General features: G+C 43.9%; 1 pseudogene; it reads left to right on the top strand.

The window, feature by feature from the left end:
* Positions 1 to 2,433: 2,433 nt before the first annotated feature.
* Positions 2,434 to 4,952, top strand: LOC101962930 (heat shock protein HSP 90-beta-like; annotated as a pseudogene).
* The last annotated feature ends 1,684 nt before the right edge of the window (positions 4,953 to 6,636 follow it).

Genomic DNA, 6,636 nt, shown 5'->3' with positions numbered 1-6,636 from the left:
AAAAATCCTTCTACAGGATACCATGATGGTCCCATTGATATACTTAATAACCCGTCTTTAAAAAGCCATGGGCTACATTTTTGTATTGTATCAACATATGCCCTAGCTGTTCTTGGTCTTACTGGGGTGCCTCCTTCCTCTAACAATTTCTCTTCCTCGGAGGCGAAAAACTTCAAACCTTGAGTCAACCATTTTCCCCAGTTTGCCTGAGAAAGTTCTAGGAACAGGCAACTTGAAATAAAAAACAAAATAAATCAAAACAAGAACACGTTGTTTTTTGAAATGGTCACCCATTTTGCTCTCCTTCAGGATCGAGCAAATTCACTTACCCCCAAGCTTCAGACATCCCACGTACGGACCACCAAAATGCCAAAGCCAATGTCTCGACTTGGCACCAGAATCATGAGCCACCACACAGCTTCGTAGGTTCAAACAGCAATTCTTTATTCCCGCTCTCACACCGCCTCCACACAGGTCCAGGGGCAATCGCGTTCTGCAGTCTCCCGCACAATTCACCTACTCCACGAGGCTCTCTCCAAATCCTATTTTAATCTCACGAGAACTCAAGGGAACAAGCAGCAGGAACACCCTAATCCCAGCAATAATCTTCAACCTCCAACTTCCCTAAAACCCATTATCTTAAACTGGCAACGCCTTAAACTCAAGGAGCCGGTTACTTCCTCAAACCTGATCAGCTCTAAACCCGGATCCGCCTTGGTCCTTGAGCAAGGTCACCTTATTAAAGCATGCATGCAATGTCCCATCGAATGTCCTCTAAGCAGCATGGGGTACGCTTGGCAAGGAAATTTCGATGCGTCATTCCTACTTGGTAATGGCCCTCAGCAGGCCTGGGCATTCCCAGTTGTGAAGCCAGGTGATTCTAATGCCCAGGCACAGGTGGAAATGGCCTCGTTGCAGGGCTGGGGCAACAGAGTCAGGCGAGGGACCCAGGCGTTCGTTCATTCATTCATCCTACTTCCCTGAGACCGGCTCCTGCCAATCACTGGGCTACGTGAAGAAAATAACCATTGCACCCGTCCCCCTCAGGCTCCCTTGGTTCACAAAGTTCATGGTCTTCTGCCAGAGCCTACAGCCCTGTTTCTGAGAACCAGGATATAGTGTCAGGGGACGAGGGATGCCATCTAAGACAGGGCCCCCAGGCTTTGGGAACTCTCAGATATGAACAAATGAAAAATGAGAAAACCAGTAATATTGGTTGAACGGCTTTTTGTTTTTCCAAAAATGGGAATGTGATTTTTTTAAAAAAAGAACTACCAGGGACCATTGAAATCAATTCATAAAATGAATCTCATGTTTTAAGTCCTCGGGACTGTAAAAGCCTGTGGAGGAAGTTCTTACAATTTTTCAGTTTTTCAAAAACTGGCTGTCCAGGTTTTCCAGCGGCAGCCCAAAGCCAGGAATTTGGAATGGAATAATGATAACAGCAATGGATGGAGATACTGATGAATGCTTCTTGAACCCTGTGCTAACCATGTGTGTGCCAGGCCCTGCTGCATAGCACTTTCATGACCTCCTTGAATTCTCACAGCGACTCTGGGAGGTCCTTGTATCAGTTGGGGCTTAGAACAAGATGCTAGAACAACTCTGGGTATTTTAAGCAGAAGATGGCTTTATAAGGCAAATAGGGTATACAGAATCATTAGAAGAGCTAAAAGACTTAGATGTGGTCTAGGAGCCCAGGATTGGTTTCCAGAACAATAATAAGTGGTCAGTCTTGAGAGATGCCATCCCAAAAGCTATTAATAGAGTTACTAAAGCCACAACAGCCCCCATTGCTATGAGCCAGAGATTGGAAACCAGAATCAAGACTCTTCTGTCCCCATAACCACTGCTCACCCAGGAGGTTGGAGACAGGACTCTGCCATGAAACATGACTGCAAAACCACTCACTCCCACACTCTCGCTTTACAGCAGGAGGTTCAAGAAGAAGGTCTGTGCTCCTGCCTCACTTGGCCATCCAGACCCTGGGCATGTGTCTAATTAACAGACTCTCTACATTGCATCCTGAAGCCTAGCTGCAAAGGCATCTGGAAAATGTAGATCGTGGCTTTCCAGGCTTCATAAAAGAGGAAGGCAGCCTAAAAGGAGGGTGGAGTGGAGACTGAGAAAGCCAACTCACAGTATTACTAGCCAATGCTTAGTAACTACGAGTAGTATTTCTATACTTACAGGTAAGGAAACTGAGACAGGGAGAGGTTAAATCATCTTCCCACTGTAACAAGCAAGTTATCAGTGAAACCAAGGTTTGAACTTTAGGGTCTGACTTAGAAGGCTCACTCTTAAAAATGATCCCTTTCAAGAAAGGGCTGTGCAGCTCTTAAGTCATTTCCACATAGCCCAGGTGCCATGAGCAAGTCAGGCATGATCTGGGCCCATACTGCTCTGTAGTAACTGCAGCCCCTTCCTTTCAAGATGCCTGAGGAAGCCCACCAGGAGTAAGTGAGGATCTTTGCCTTTCAGGGAGAAATTGCCCAACTCCTGCCTCTCATCATCAATACCTCCTATTCTGACAATGAAATTTTCCCTCAGGAGTTGCCTTCTGCTATTTATAATGCCTTGGACAAGATTCTCTATGACAGCCTGACAGACTCTTCCAAATTGGACAGTGGTTAAAAGCTGGAAATTGACATCACCCCCAGCTCTCAGAAATGCACCCTGACTTTGGTGGACACAGGCTTTGGTGCAACCAAGGCTGACCTCATAAATGATTTGGGAACTATTTATTCAGATTTGTGTAGCTGTGGTTAAAACACCTGACAAAAACAACTCAGAGGGAGAAAATTTTATTCTGGGCTCATGGTTTCAGAGCTTCAGTTCGTGGTCAGTCAACTCCATTGCTCTACACTGAATGTGAGGCAGAACATCATGGCAGAAGAGCATGGTGGAGGGAAATTGCCCAGCTCATTGTGCCCAGGAAACAGAGAGAGCTCGAGGAACCAGAGACAAGACATAATTCCCAAGAGCACACACCCAGTGACCTTCTTCCTCCAGCCACACCTACAGTTACCACCCAGTAATCCATTCAAATTATTAAACCATCAAATGGATTAACCCACTGATGAAATTACAGCTCTCATTATGACCTAAAAGCTCCGTCTCTGAACCTTCCTGCATTGGATCATGCTTTTAAAATGTGAGTTTTTTTGGAGGATGTTTCTAGACCTAAACCATCGCAGAAATAATTTCCAAGCCTAATTACTAAAATATTTATGGAGGTTCCTCAGATGAGTACAAACATCTCCATGACAGGGTAATTTGGTGTCAGATTTTATTCTGCCAATCCAATGGCAGGGAAAGTGGTTGTGATCATAAAGCACAATGATGAACAGTCCACCTGGGGGGTCTTGTGCTGGGGCATCCTTCACCATCCATGCAGGTCACTGTGAGCCTATTGGATGGATGGGGTACGGAAGTGATCCTTCGCCTCAAAGAAGAACAGATACACTACTAAGGAGAGAGGCAGGCCAAAAATATATATATATATATATATATATATATATATATATATATATATATGAAGTAGCACTCATGGTTTAGAAGCTATCTCATCACCCTCTGTTTGAAGAAGGAAATTGGTGATGATGAGTCCGAAGAGAAACATGGAAAAGACCAGGGAGATAAGGATGAAGACTGAGATTGAAGATGAGGGTTTGGGTGAGGAGGATGACACTGGTAAGGGTAACACAAAGAAAAGTTTCTGTACCAGAAACTCTAATGACATCATTCAGGAGGAAAACAGACGACGGGAGCTGGGAAGACCTCTTGGCAGTCACAAAGTCAGTTAGAATTCAGGGCCTTGCTGTTCATCCCTCAGCAGGTTCCCTTTGACTTCTTTGAGAACAAGAAAAAGAGCATCAAACCCCCTATTTCCATCATAGATTCAGCATGGACGGCTGTGGCGAGCTGATGCAGGAGTTATCTCAACTCTATCTGTGATATGGTTGACTCCAAGGACCTGCCTCTGAACTCCTCCAGAGAAATGGTCCAGCCAAACAAAATCTTGAAAAGCATCCACAACATGTTAAGAAGTGCCTTGAGCTCTTCTCTGAGCTGGTAGGAGACAAAGAAAACTATAAAAAATTCTTTGAGGCATTCTCTAAAATTCTAAAGCTTGGAATCCATTAGGACGTCACTAACCAGTGACTTTACTAACCAGGGCTAGCACGTCTCCCAAGCTAGAGATGAGATGTTTCCTCTGTCACAGTACGTCACAGGAAGGAGTCTCAGAAAGCTATCTATTACCCCTCTGGTGAAACCAAAGAAGAGATGGCCAACCCTGTTCAGTGGAGCATGTGTAGAAGCGGGGCTTTGAAGGAGTATATGTGATTGAACTCGTTGAGGAGTGCTGTGTGCAGCGGCTCAAGGCGTCTGATGGGAAGAACCTGGAGTTACCAGAGGAAGGAGGGAGAAGGAGGGGGGAAGGAGGAGGAAGAGGAGGAGGAAGAGGTGGAGGAGGAGGAGGAGGAGGAGGAGGAGACAAAAAAACAGAAGAGAGCAAGGTGAAGTCTGAAAACCTCTGCAAGCTCATGGAAGAAATTTTGGATACAAAGGTGAAGAGGGTAACAATCTCCCAATAGGCAATGTGTCTCCACCCTGCTGTGTGGATCTTGAAGGTCCAGGCACTTCCAGATAACTCCATAATGGGCTACAAGATGGCCATAAAGTACCTAGAAATCAACTCCGGCCACCCCATTGTGGAGACAGGGTGGCAGAAGGCTGAGGGGTCCAGGAATCTGATGGTGCTGCTGTTTGAGATGGTGCTGCTGCGCTCCTCTGGCTTCTGCCTTGAGATTCCCCAGACCCACTCTAATTGCATCTACCATGTGACCGAGTTAGGACTCCGCACTGTTGAAGGTGAAGTAACATCCAAGGAGCCCAGCACCGCTGTTCCCCAGGAGAACCCCCTTGAGGGTGATGGGGATGCCTCTTGACGGAAAAAGTAGATCAGGAGTTTCCACTGGGAGAGCCACACCCTCTGCAAAGCATCCCCATGGCTCCACAGCTGCCCTCAGAGCCTTGTCCACCTGGCTCCTGCTGCTGATGGCTAATGGTCTTTTCCTCTCTCCTGTCCTTGCGTCTAAGGCAGGAAACAAGGACCTCAAGTCCCATCCCTCCCTAATTGGACAGCAGAGTTGGATGCTGTGCATTGTGAGTTTTGTTGTTGTTATTTTGTTCTGAAATTAAAGTAGGTGAAATAAAGACGATGAAGTTTTAGACAAAAAGAAAGGGCCATTTACAGCCTTAGACAGCATATTAGAAGAGAGAAATGCTTTTTTTTTTAATGGCAGAAAACTATAGAATAAAACTTTCTTTTTTGCTACTATGCTATCAAAAAAAAATTTTTTTGTCAGTATGGGACGACTCTTAATTCAGCAGAACTGCCTAAAATAGAGTTTAAATATTTAACCACTTGCTAAAAATAGCCGTTGAATAAAATCCAGTTTCAGATGTTGATGGAAATGGAAAGATGAAGCAACATTAAGAACAGAGAGAAGCAGAGAAGTCCCTGGATCACCTGTGTGTATCCTGTCTTCTTTCAGGGCCACAAAGAAAGGTGGATTAGGGAGGAAACTGTAGGGATACTAGAAGAAAACAGGGGGGAAGTGCCAACACTTGGCCAAGGCAGTGATTCTTTGGATAGGACTCAAAAAAGCACAGGCAACAAATGCAAAAAACAGACAAATGGGATCACATCAAACTATAGCAAAGGAAAAAATAAGGAGCCAACCCACAGATTGGGAGAAAATATTTGCAAGGCATACATAGGATAAGGGGCTAATATTCAAAACATGTAAAGAACTGAAGCTCCTCAATTACAAGAAAATAAATAGCTCTATTTTTTAAAAAATGGGCAAATGACCTGGACAGACATTTCCCAAAGGAAGACATATAAATGGCTCACTGACAACATGGAAGTGTTCAACATCACTACTCATCTAGGAAATGCAAATTAAAACCACAATGAGATTCATACCTATTAGAACGGCTATTATCAAAAATACAAAAGTTAAGTATTGGCAAAGATATAGAGAAAACATGGTTAGAAACAAATTAACACAGTATGGAGATTCCTAAAAAGAAAAAAAAAAAACAGAAAAAGAATTACCCTGTGATCCAGCAATCCCACTTCTGAGTGCACAGTGTATCCAAAGAAATTGAAATCAGTATGTCAAAGAGATACCTGTACTTCTATGTTCATTACACTATTATTCACAATAGTCAAAATATGGAAATAACCAGAGTACCTGTCAACAAATGAATGGGTTTAATAATGTGAATTACTATCCAACCTTAAAAAAAAGAAGGAACTTCTGTCACTTAGGACAACATGGATGAATCTAGGGGATATGATGCTACATGGAATCATCCAGGCACCAAAAGATAAATCAACACCTAATGATCTCACTTGTGTGTGAAATCTAAAGAAGTCAAACTGCAGAAGTAAACAGCAGGTGGTGATTACCAGAGGCTAGAGGATGGGGAGGGACTGTGGGAGCTAAGAAGGGGGAAATGAGAATCCAAGGGTACAACGTTTCAATTCTGTAGGGATAAGTTCTGGTGATACATTGCACAGCATGGTGACTAAAGTTAATAATAATGTATCGTATAATTCAA

The sequence above is a fragment of the Ictidomys tridecemlineatus genome, chromosome 3 (assembly GCF_052094955.1).
Source record: "Ictidomys tridecemlineatus isolate mIctTri1 chromosome 3, mIctTri1.hap1, whole genome shotgun sequence".
Taxonomy (NCBI): domain Eukaryota; kingdom Metazoa; phylum Chordata; class Mammalia; order Rodentia; family Sciuridae; genus Ictidomys; species Ictidomys tridecemlineatus.
This window is presented reverse-complemented; position numbering and strand designations above follow the sequence as displayed.